This window comes from Parasteatoda tepidariorum, chromosome 12 (genome assembly GCF_982258835.1).
Source record: "Parasteatoda tepidariorum strain Cologne lab strain chromosome 12, Ptep-v5.0, whole genome shotgun sequence".
NCBI lineage: Eukaryota > Metazoa > Arthropoda > Arachnida > Araneae > Theridiidae > Parasteatoda > Parasteatoda tepidariorum.
The window spans coordinates 545,087-558,509 of NC_141766.1; the positions used below are offsets into that span (position 1 = coordinate 545,087).

Genomic DNA, 13,423 nt, shown 5'->3' on the forward strand with positions numbered 1-13,423 from the left:
ATGAAGAATTTTTTACCATATAAAAAACACTTTTCTTTTAAATTTTAAGACATTAAGAAAAAACTTCCAAAGAAAGAGTAAACAAAAGTAATGATTTTTTCCTGATCACGCAGTCGGGAAATATTTATTAGATTTTTCTTTTGGGAATTCATAAGCGGGACATAAAAACATTTTTGGTGAGAGCATTTTATTAAATGACATAGCAATATAAATTTCCCCCTATAAAAAAGAGGGGATATATACCTCTTTTATTTGATTAACTATGTGGAAATATCATAAAAATAGTCGGTGCCGCCAATCGATTTGATGGAAACAAGAATCACGTGATTTAGACTCCGGGCAACCAGTTGATGAGGAGCAACGTATTGAGCGCATCTATGATTTTTCTCCTTCGTGATCATTTCTGCAAGAACCCTTTCAACGTTTAAGCATAGTTTGCAACGAAAACAGGTATGCTTTTACAGTGATAACATCATATATGTAATATATGAAAATTTATTTTTATGCTAAAAATAATTTCTTTTAAAAAAATATTATCATCATTATAAAAAAATATACTTTCTTTACGAGGAAAAATTATTTTAAGGTAATGACAATTTGTATGTAACATATGAAAATTAATTTTTAGGGTAAAAACAATTTCTTTAAAGATAAAACTTTTTTAACAATAATTAGAAGTGTGTATTTATACAAAAAAAGATTGTTTAACATTCTTTGCAAGGAAAATTCGCATGATTTTGGAGTCATGATAAAATACATGCAACATATGAAGGGCGGCATATTTTAGGGTAATAAGAATTTTTAACGAGAAATTATAAGCATGATATAAAAAATAATTTTTAGGATTATGAGAATTTTTTAATGACAATGTGAATTTAACAAATGAAATTTAATTTTTGAAGTTGTAAATTTTATTAAAAAAATATATTGTTTAAAATTAAAAGTGAGAATGCATTTTATATTTTAGAAAAAAAGTTTAACCTCGTTTGCAAAGAGAAATGGAATATAGCTAGAGATACAAAAACTCAAAGCTTTTAAAAAACGGAGAAAAAAACATTGGAAATCTGGAATTTCGAGGAATATAGGAAATTTTAATTGCAAAACATTCGGCTTATTTCCAATGTTAAGAGATTAATGTATGCAGTATAACAGCTTTAATATTAAAAAAAGGTAGCATTTGCATTTAAGAGGCTTGATGAATTTTAATTTACTTGCAATGGCATTCCATATGGGTTTTTTTTTCTATATATGTCACTTAATAAATATACTAATATTAATATAAATATTAGTATATTTATTACTAATATAAATTACTAATATAAATATTAGAAATAGGAGTCTTGTCGTCATTGATAGACCTTTATGACGATAACATCAAGCAAATCGCAGAAGCAGTAATCAAGACGCATGGAAACATTTGATTCGGCTATGTCATAGACACGACAAAAATATATATATATATATATACTTTATTAGAAGTCAATTTTAAATTTAACATTTTCAAATTTAGCATTTTTAACTTCAAAAATTTATTAAAAAATTTAAAAAATAAATGAACATAAATATTGTGAAATTAAACATTTTACAAAAATATATGATTGTTAACAAAGAGGATTTAATATTTCTTTAATTGCTAACACAAGATACTGAAAAACGGGCAGAATATTATTTTTTAAAATCAAAGATTAAGCATATTAAGATTTAACCTATTCAACATAATGCTTCTTGCAAAATGCTTCTGTTACTTCTGTTGAGAAATATGACTGAATTGAGTGCCAATTTAAATTCTTGAGAATAAAAAACCTGCCATTTTCACAATTTTTTTCGCTAATTGCTACTTACGCGTGAAAGATTCTTCAGAAAGCGTTACATTCAAGAAGGATAAAATATGATTTATGAAATTTTTTTTAAAGATACTTTTTATTAAAAAAACTAATCTACGTACTGAATATCATAAAATATATTTCAGAGCGAACTTACATTCGATGAAGCAATTAAATGGTAAGTTAATTGGGGCAAATGAAAATTCTTGGGAATAAAGAACCTGCAATCTTCAAAATTTTTTTCCACCAATTTCAAATGTACCTACGTCAGACTACACAAAGCATGACATTCAAGAAGGGTAAAATATAATTTATAAAATTTTTTTTTTAAATGTTTCATGAATTTTAAAACATTCTCTTCAGAAATCCTGACAATCAAGAGGGGTAAACTATGACTTATGAAAAAAAAATTTAAATACCTATTATTAAATAAACTAATCTACGTACTTTTGATTATCATAAAACATATTTGAGCGCGAACTTACATTTGATGAAGCAATTAATTATTAAGTTATTGGGGCAAATGAAAATGTCCATACTGTCCTTTCTAGTATGTTTTCTTTTTCTTTATTGGATCAATTTTATCGAAATAAATCTATGCAAGTTAAAAATAATATTCAACTGTTAATTCTTCAAAATATTGACACAAAAATTTTCTCTTGATTTACCATAATTTGCTCATTGAAAAGTAAAACAAATATTCCTTGTCAAGAATAAATTCAAATCGCAATAAGAGTAGCAAGTAGCATTCGCAAAGCAAAGGAAAACGAGAATGCTATCGAATTACTACTGAGGAAGACGAGATGAAAACATTAAACTCTGTTTAGGATAATTTTGATAGTGGATTAGCATATTTCGAAGTGCGATTTCGTTCAGTAACGTAAAAATTTGTCTACCTAACTGCTCAACCAATATAAGTAAACCATTAAACATAACAATTCAAACTTTTTTCACCCATTATTAAATAAAATAGCTCAAAATAATTAATAGTTTTTAAAAAATTGTGTTTTACGTATAATAAATTCTATGAATGTGCACAAATAGGTTTCGATTTGCATAAAAAGTTAAACAGATACGTCTAAAAGCGCGAAATTGAAATTTACATAAGGGAGCAAATTTTAAACTGCTCTATATATAAAACTGATGGGATCATAATTTTCAAAATACGGATTGAAATAACTAAATTTGAAATTTCTTTATCCATCAGTAATAATGTGTATCATGATTTTACTTAATTATAATCAGCTAAACAAGCAAAAATTATAAGGAGATCCTCTATTGAGTAAAGTGTAGATTAAGCTCTTTTTTTAACAAATGTTACTAATAAGAAAAAAATTAAAGTATACTTGTATTTGATTACCACTTTGATTAGGTTCAGGTTAAATATGACTAGATTTCAAATTCAAAGATAGATTTTTATGTTATTAATATATTTTAATTAAACGATGTTTTTTCAAAATAAAGTATCAATAAATGTGTTAATAAATGCTCTTTTGAAGTAGTTATAAATATGCTACAGATGCTTTTAACCCCTTCCCTCTCGCTCCCGTGAAAATGACGAGATGAGGTTTCGCCCTCTATTTCTCGCTCCCGTGATATTGACGGGCTGAAGTGTTCAGTAGTAACGCGCCAATAAGAATAAAACTAGTTCGTTTCTTTTGCCCGAAAAAAAAGTATTTCTCGTTTTACACACCAGATGGCAGTACCAGGATATTTTTTAAGGTATTTGTAGATAGTTATTTTTAAACTAAACTTCAGCACTAATCAAATACGTAATACAAATACAAAAGACAAAAAATAGGTACTTTTATGACCTCTTTCTTGAAAATTAACCGATCGTTAAGGAGTTAATAAGAAAAAAATTAAAATATACTTGTATTTAGTTACCACTTTGATTAGATTTAAGTTAAATATGACTGAATTTCAGATTCAAAGATAGATTTTTACGTAATTAATATATTTAATTAATACGATGTTTTTTTAAAATAAAGTATCAATAAATGTGTTAATAAATGCTCTTTCGAATAATCTACTAAATTTAATTCTAATTTTAATTCTGATTATAAAATTTTCACTGACTGACGCGTCTTTATAAAAAAGACATAAAGAAAGTAATACTTTCAGGCAAATTTATTGAAATATCAAAGTCAATTACCAATTTTTAACATATTAGTGAGTATCATCCTCTTTTTTAATTTCAAAAAGATAGTCTATCGTGAATTTGGAAGGCTATTACGGGATACCCAGGGTCGACGGTACCATTTTTGTGACAAATATTTTTGTTTTTACAGTAAGGAAAAAAAAGTTTCATACATTTTTATGATAATTATCATTATTATGTAAAGCTTGATTATTTTTGAGTATACTTTTTAGAATTTAGGAAAATTCTCCCAATAGTTTTTGGTGAGGGATATTTTATCAGGCAAATTAATTTACGTACATTCAAATTACAATTTTACAAACATGTGAAATAACAAGTCAAATATATAATCAAATATATATTTATAATAACAAGCACATTTAACACAAAGTTTAGTTAGTTGATACATTTTTTAATGTTTTATTTATTTATTTATGTTTTCTTTTGGAGGGGGGAGGGGGTATTTTTCAGGACAAATCTCTCCTACTCACAATCACATAAAGTAGCAAATAAAAAAAACACATTCATAACCAGTAATTTGCTTAGTCTGCGTTCGATACCAATTGATTTGAATTCTATGCTGGTTCGTTTGATAACATATGAATAAAATAGTAATGGACTGTATTTAAGATTTTATTATGATTGGTGCCACGAGCACGCTCATGCTAAAAGATCAACAACCAATTTACAACTGTTTGGGGTTACAAGAAACGGTGGCGAGGATGCCAAGACAAAGATGCCAAGCTGGCGCTTTATTTCTGAGATACTGAACATCCACCCGCCGTTGAATTATATTCAATAAACTATACAAATTAGCGTAAAAATGGTACATAAACATATTCCTATATAAAATTTACAAAGATTGAATAAATGCTGTAGGTACACATAATGAGAAAATTAACATACATCTTTTTTAATTGGTCTATGGCAAAATACACAATTTACTAATACAACGTTTAACGATTCCCTTGCTTGTTTTAATCTCCGCTACTCTAACCATTCCATCCGTTCCAGGAAATAGTTTTAAAATTCGTCCTAAGCTCCACTGATTTACAGGAAGATCATCCTTCTTTATTAAAACCATCGCATTTAAATTTATGTTGGTTTTCTCTACTTTCCACTTCGTTCTTTGTTGCAAGCTGTTCAGGTGGTCGCGAGATCACTTAATCCAAATGTATTGAACAATTTTTGTCAACCTTTGCCATCGAGAAAGTCGGGTTTCCTATTTATTCAACAAACTTGGTTCAGCTATGGCAGTTATCCAGCCAAAAAATGCTCTGGTATTAGAACATCCAGGTCATCAATATCATCTGACAAAGGTGTTAATGGCCGAGAATTTAAGATGCCTTCGACTTGTGTTGTTATTGTAAGGAATTCCTCTAATGTTAATTTCAGATTTCCTGTAGCTCGTTTTAAGTAAAACTTAAAGGATTTGACCCCTGCCTCCCAGAGGCCCCCGAAATTTGGATCTCTGGGAGGAATAAAATTCCAAACAATCCCTTCAGATGCCAAATAGGATGCTAGTTTTTCGTGGAAATCTTGTTAAATTCTGCAATCTCTGCAATTCCCTACTAGCACCAACAAAGTTTTTTGCATTATCAGATGATATAGTAGCACATTTGCCACGCCTAGTCACAAGACGCTTTAAGGTAGCAAGAAAGGCATCTGTTGTTAAATCGGAAACCACTTCTAAGTGAATCGCCTTCAAGGCTAAACACACAAATATTGCAACATAAATTCGTCGGAAATTCCATTTTCTCTGGTGTTTATATTTAATTTGAAAAGGGCTGCAATAATCAACACCAGAGTGCAAAAAAGGATAATTAGGTTTTACTCTTTCTCGAGGCAAGGTTCCATAAGTTGATTTGAAGCAAGGGGTTTATGTTTAAAACAAGCTATGCATTTATGAACAATTTTCCTAGCTATCGATCGACCACGAAGTGGCCAAAACCTTTCTCTAGTGCAATATAATAACGCCTGAGGTCCTAAATGGATATTTTTGATATGCAAATGAGTCATTAACAATTTAGTGAAAGGATGGTCTGTAAGAAATGCAGCTGGATGCCCTTGAGAATAATTCAGAGCAGCATTATGCAAACGACCACCCACTCTGAGAATTTGATGACCATCAAGAAAAGGATTTGAAGAGTTAAGTTTACTCTTACCTGAAAAAGCCCTGCCCTTGGAAATAGCCTCTATTTCTTCCTTAAAAGCAGATGCTTGTACATTTCTAACTAAAAAGGACTCCGTCTCATTTAATTCATTAGAAGATAATTTACCAAATCTTTTGTTACCTGGATTTCTACAGTTGAATATGAATCTGAAAGCATAACTTAAAACATTCAAAATTTTAGTATAATTATTGGTACGATTCAAAATATTGTCAATAAGTCAAATTTAAAAGAAGTTAGAAGTATTTTTGCAGGGGGTTTGAGTTCCTGTAAAAATTCACTGTCTGAGGAGATTTTTTCAAAATCTATTGGAACAATATTCAGTTCTTCTTTCAAAATATCTTGTCCAAACCATCACAGTTCATGGGAGGCAATTTCCGAAGCATTCAGACCACGAGAGAGGACATCTGAAGAACTTTTATCAGATGCAACGTGATTCCAATAACAGTTCTTAGTTAGTTCTTGCATTACTTCAACTCGATTGCTGATAAAAGTCTTGAGTTGATCAGGTGACCGTTGAAGCTATACCAACACAATTGAAGAATCTGTCCACAACATTATTTGTTGAATAGGCAAGTTTAGAGACTTAAGAAACTTGTTCAAAAGCTGGGCCAATAAAAAACTGGCACACAATTCTGAACGAGGGATCGTGATAGATTTTACTGGTGAAACACGGGACTTGCTGCACAAAAGTCTCGTATATGATGTTTCACCCGAAATTGATTGCATGTACAGAACTGCTCCATACGCAACGGCTGATGCATCGGAGAAGCCGTGAATCACGATTCCACTCTTCGCCCCCACGTGACGAGGAATTTGCATGTTTTCAATGGCAATTAGGGTAGAAACAAAACACTGCCAGTCCTTAGCCATTGAATCTGGAAGCAGTTCATCCCATTCCAACCTGAGTATCCAGAGTTTCTGGAGAAACAATTTAGCCTTGGTTAGAATTGGACCAAGAAGTCCAAGGGGGTCGAACAAGCGTGAGATGGTGGATAAGACCTTTCGTTTGGTGTATGAGTCATGTATATTTACATCAACCTTGAATGTAAAATAATCTAAATTTGGGTTCCAAATAACCCAAAGAGATTTAATTGTATTTGGTGGCTCACAAAAGAAATCATAGGCTTGGTCTTCTAATGATATGGAATTAAGAAATTTTGGAGTATTAGTGCACCATTGTGTAAGCTCATACCCGCTTTTTTAAACAGGTCTACTAATTGTTCTTGTAGTAAATGAAATTCTTGAAAATCTGAACTTCCTGACAAAATGTCATCCATATACGTGTCCCTAATTATTACAGCAGCGGCTAAAGGAAAACTATCACCCTCATCAATGGTTAATTGTTTAATAGTTCTGGTTGCTAAGTAGGGTGCACAAGAAGTTCCGCATGTAACAGTGTTAAGTTTGAAAGTTTGCACTGGGTCATTCACGCTGTTCTTCCATAATATCAACTGTAAATTCCAATGATCAGGGTGAATCAAAATTTGCCTAAACATTTTAGAAATGTCAGTAGTGAACACATATGCAAGTTGCATGAATCGCAAAAGTATTGAAAATAAATCTTGTTGTATAGTACCACCCTTGTACAAAATATCATTTAAAGAAGGACGTTTTGGAGGAAGCGTTAAATACCACCCTCAACTTAGTGGTTTTACTATCTGGGTGAAGTACAACATGATGAGGTAAAAAACACGAAGCGGTTTTATCTAGAGGTTCTACAACTAATTGCATATGCTCCAAGTCAGCATATTCCATTAAGAGTGATTTATAAAGTGATTGCAACTCCTCATCTTTCGAGAGTTTTTTCCATAACTGATTTAAACGCATTTCGGCAACGGCTTTAGAATCACCTAGCGAAGCGGGATCCTCTTTCAAAGGCAACTGTACTATGTAACGCCCTTCATGGTTTCGATAATGAGTATTTTTATATTGAGTTTAACAGAACTCAAATTCAACACTATGTTCAACAGAGGGCTCTTCAACAGTTTCTATATTTCAAAATGCTTGTAGCTGTTTATCAAGGCTTTCCGAATTCATATCTGAACTAAGCGTTAATCCACAATACGCTCTATTTGTCGGAGCTTCCATCGGGGGCTTCCCACGACAATGTAACAAAATACAGTTTCTCGAAACAACCAATTACTACAAGCCGATCGAAACTGATTTTGCTTTAAAATTTCAGAAAAGAGCTCGCAACCTATAATTGATTCTACTTCTCTTTGTGTGTTAAACTCTGGATCAGCCAAATTAATATCCGATGGAATTTTTATATTAGATACTTCAACCAGATTAATTATCGTTAAATTTGTGATCGAAGGAACAATTAAAAGTTCTAAAGATGTTGAAAAACTCCCACTATTGTTCTTAATTACAGTGGTTACCTTTTGTTTGAAATTTACCGAAATATCACTCAATCCAGAAACAGAAGCATTTATTTTTTATTTTTTAAACATTAAGTTATTAGCTAATTTATGTTTACAGAAAGAAAGATGAGAAGCGGAATCCAAAATCGCTCTGCATGGATAATAGTCTCCTAATTCATTTCTAATAAAAACAACTGCAGTAGGCAAGAGAATATTTTGTTTCTTTTTTGATACTAAATAATTTGAAAAAGTGTTCGAATGTTCTTGTGGGAATGAATCATGCACTTGCGAGACAGTTGTTTGATCGGCGCCTGGCATCGTGGAAACTGAGGAGGTATGAGGCGGGGAAGAAATCTCATAAATATGCAGTAAAGTATTACGGCGTTTCTTACAAACGAAGCAGGAATTATTTGATTTACAGTCTTTTACTTTGTGATTATTCTATAGACAATTATTGCACAAATTCAAACGTTTTATTCCATTAAATCTATCCGAAACCTTCATATTTTGAAAGGTATTGCATTTATAAATCATGTGTGGTAATTTACAGATTACACAATAGTTGGGATTATTATTCGAATTCAGGAAAGATTTACCCTTATCAACAGCTAGCTAATGTTTATAAATTGAAGAAGAAGCTGTTCGACTAATACTATCAAGAATTTGGCTCATTTTTCCTAAAAATTCTAAAAACTTATCCAATTCTGGTATTTCATTTGATGCGATCGTTAGTTCATATTGTTTTCTAGTTTCTCGATCTACTTTTTCCAAAATGATGTTTAGCAAAAGTATGTCAGGTAAATTATTACAATCAAAATTTAAAAGCTTCAAAGCTCTGATATTTTTCTTTAAAATATCTACCATGTTTCTAATATCTCCAGCTGATTCATTTTTAAGTTTTTCAATTTCCAAAATTTGATTTATGTAAGTCTCAGTGAGAAGACGCTTATTCTCAAATCTATTTTCTAATGCCTTTAAAAGTGATTCAATAGAATCGTCAACAGTTTCGAGACGTTTAGCGTCGCCCAGCAATGACGCTTTCAAATAATGCAGTTTTTGAGAGTCATTTAAATCATTGTTCTTAGTTATAATGTTATCAAATTGTGATTTAAAATTGGGTCAACCATCATATTTACCGTAAAATACCGGTAGTGGTATCTCAGGTAGTTTAATTTCCAGTTTTGTTTTCGAATCAGCCTGAGATATTTCATTTTCACAATTAATTTTTGAAGGTTTAATTATCAAAGAGTTAAGAATATCTTTAATTCTTACCTCCAAAGCTTCTAGTCTGTCTACTGTTCCTTCTAAATCAGTTTCTATTTTAGTTATCTCTGGGTCACTTATATCTTTTAGACCATAATATTAAGCCTTCAATTCATCAATTTTTTGATATAATTGTGCAACACGCTTAAGCTTCACTTCTAATTCAGTTGGGTCATGTTCCTTCGTCTGATCAATGTAAGTTTCTAATTTCGTTATGGTACCTTTGACAGCACGTTTCGATCTATTTAGTTTCTCTTTTTCCATCTCCGGCTATTAAGGATCACTAATGTTCGATACCAATTGATTTGAATTCTATGCTGGTTCGTTTGATAACAAATGAATAAAATAGTAATGGACTGTATTTAAGATTTTATTATGATTGGTGCTACGAGCACGCTCATACTAGAAGATCAACAACCAGTTTACAACTGTTTGGGGTTACAAGAAACGGTGGCGAGGATGCCAAGTTGGCTCTATATTTCTGAGATACTGAACAAGCGGAAACATAATCTTTCAAGATAGAAGATTCTTCAGTCATGATTATTATATATTTATTTCAACCCAAAAACGTTTGTTGAAGAAATACAAAATTTTACGCATCAAACTCTTATTAGTTGAGATAGCAGTGTTAACAAATCTCCTTTCAATAAAGAAGAAAATAATAATTTTAGCTTTAAGAAGAGTAGGGTAAGATCGAGTAATGGGGTGAAACCTTGTTCCTCAATCGTGTCGAAATTATTTCTCTTTTCTAGTGGAAAGACTCTTTATTATATAGTCTGTTCATGTAAAGAACTCCCCTTGTCATTCATCTGGAGCAGTGACTGTGACTATGGTCGCGAGGTTTAAATTTATCAAATAAAAGTGTTGGGGCTATATTTAAGACAAGTCTTGGCATATAGCTCGACTTGTCTTAAGTCGACCCGACTTGGTCGACTAGAGAAAAGGAAACAGGGGAAAGAAGAGGGCTATTTTTTGTTTCCATAGCAGCCTAAGTGCTTGTAGCGAAGGGAGTTCTTTCAATAGACCAGTTATACTTAACCAGTCCAGAAGAACTATAATGACTTGTTGTTGATGATGAATGTTGTGATGTCTGTGTTGATAATTTTCTTTTACTATCAAATCTCTAGTGTTCTTTTGTTTATTGACCATTACAGCTGTAAAAATCATTTTTAAGCCAACTTATTTTAAGTTTACCGAAGATTTATACCCCAACAATTAATAAGAATTTCATTCAGTTGTAGCACTGTTTTTTTTTCGACAACCTCTGTGTAAGGTAGGGTACTATTCGCTTTCGCTCCCTCCTCTTCATGTGTGTCTATGCTGGACCCACGAAAGCTGGAGGAAGAAAATAACTACATCACATAGAAATTACATACATAATATTCAGAAATTATCATATGAATAAAAATGTATGCTAGTGTTTCTAAATTTCCCATAGAGCTAACATGTGCGCTTTTCTAGAATTAACAAGTCACTTTTTCTGAAAAAAAATCATTTATTAAAAAACGTTATGACTTTTCTGGAATGATAAACTGTACACAACTAAACAATAAATATCTTGGTTAAATCTGACAGTTTCTAGGTCAAACAGTTTAACTCCAACATCCTTTTGAATCTTAGCGCTCCCCTTTTCTGTCAATAAATCTCTTCAATTTTGTTAAAAGAATATCGTCATCTAGCTTTTTTTTTTCTCGTCCAGTTTGAAATGCGTGTTTAAGAAAATGAACTCAGTTCGAAGTGCATGTTTAACAAAATGGACATAGCGCGAAATGCGTGTTTAAGAAAATGGGCAGAGCTCGAAATGCGTGTTTAAGGAAATGGACACAGGTGGAAATGCGTGTTTAAGGAAATGGACATAGTTCAAAATGCATGTTCAAGAAAATGGACACAGCTCGAAATGCGTGTTTAAGGAAATAGGTACAGTTCGAAATGCATGTCTAAGGAAATGGACACAGCTCAAAATGCGTGTTTAAGGAAATGGACATAGCTCGAAATGCTTGTTTAAGGAAATGGACGCAGCCCAAAAGGCGTGTTTAAGAAAACTTAAGCCGATCACAATGCGTTTTTTCATTGTACAATCTAAATTTAACATCTAAACAAGAAATTTCGCGCTTACTTTTTCCTACTTTTTTAAACACTAAGCATAATCATTAAGGGGCAAAGTCTTGGACTTGGGGTGGGGTAGCTGAGTTTATTACAGATAACTAACTTTTTAGGCATTCAGAGCGATAAATGATAAAGTGACTTTAAATACTCGTACAGTGTCAATTTAATAACATATTACAATTTTATAGGACCCGTGGCAACCTTGTAAAACGGACCTTTAATATCTTTTCAAAAAAGATTAATTTTAACAAATGTTTTAAGATATTAAAGCAAATGGACGATATCACATTACGAATTTATTTTGATCCATTAGTTTATTGTTTAAAAAAAAGAGCAATTTTTATAAGAGAAGTTGGAGTAACGGAATCAAATTCTAAGTCCATTTTCTCAAACACGCATTTCGAGCTATGTTCAAAATAAAAAGCCGGCGATCATTTCCTCTATACAAGTTTACAAAGAATTGGCAAATAATGTCGCCATTCATGGCGTACTTCCAAAAAGAAAAAGATACTCGCGAGGCTAATGGAGTGGGAGAAATTCAAATGAAGCTGAGAGAGTTTCTGAAAATTTTTGTAAAACCACTTTTCGTTTCTCGAATTAGTTGGAAACTCTTGTTTTAAGTTGTTCTGCGGAAAAATTAAAATTTAAAATTCTGATAAACAGACTCCTTAGTGTTATGCTTGAGAATCATTTTTTTTCGATGTTAATTTTTTCTTCTAATAATGTAATACTTACCATGAAGTAATTAAGTAATTTGCAGTATAGTACTCAAATATAAATAAAAATTTGTTTTTGTTTCTTCTTAAAAGAAAAAAGAATTTTTGTGGTTTGTAAGAAAATAATGCTTAAAAATAATTTTTGCAGTTTACCGAAATTGAGAGTTTTGTTAAAATTTTAAAGGATATTGTTATCAGACATAGGGGGATCTCGAATCACTTATAATATGTTGCATAATATCTTATATTTTGTGTTTTGTTATGAAAAACAACTTTGAGTTAGCTTTGAAACAAAAGCATCAAAATGAACATTCTAATGTGAAATATGAACAAATAATTGACAAAACAAGCCATTCTGTCATATAACTTTGACAAAGTTGTTTTCGATATGTGAATAAACTCCAATATTTTCGTTTTTAATAAATTACAAAAATTTAATTTTCTTAACATGCAAACAAGGTACTTCATTTGAATCTCCGTCACTTGATATTAATATTTTTAGAATTTCGTTCCTTTTTCCATAAGCAAAACAAGTAACAGATTCAGCATTAACAGTGATAGGTACAGACAATATTCTTTGACTACCTATTTCAATTGTTATCAAATGTTTCCATGAGTATATTTCAGAGTGTAAGTATATCGTTATTTTCATATACATATATGTTGATGATTTTAAGTTAGGTTCCAACAGTTTAGAGCTCATTTTATTAAAATTTATAAGTTTAAAGCCTCCCGTTGTATAAGTGGCGTGCCTCTCTTGAATAGTTGCATAAAAATTTTGAGAGTCTACGTACTCTTTTGTTGCCACATCTTTATTTATAATAGGATTTGCCACGTT

At 31.3% G+C, this 13,423-nt stretch overlaps 1 protein-coding gene across 1 annotated transcript in view; it reads left to right on the top strand.

Moving 5' to 3' along the window:
- The first annotated feature begins 314 nt into the window (after positions 1-314).
- The window catches only part of LOC107437250 (neuropeptide F receptor), a 29,300-nt gene continuing 16,191 nt past the window's right edge, over positions 315-13,423 (top strand). The window contains exon 1 of the mRNA XM_016049182.4: positions 315-450. The gene's annotated coding sequence lies outside the window, so the exon portion shown is untranslated. The remainder of the gene's footprint in view (positions 451-13,423) is intronic.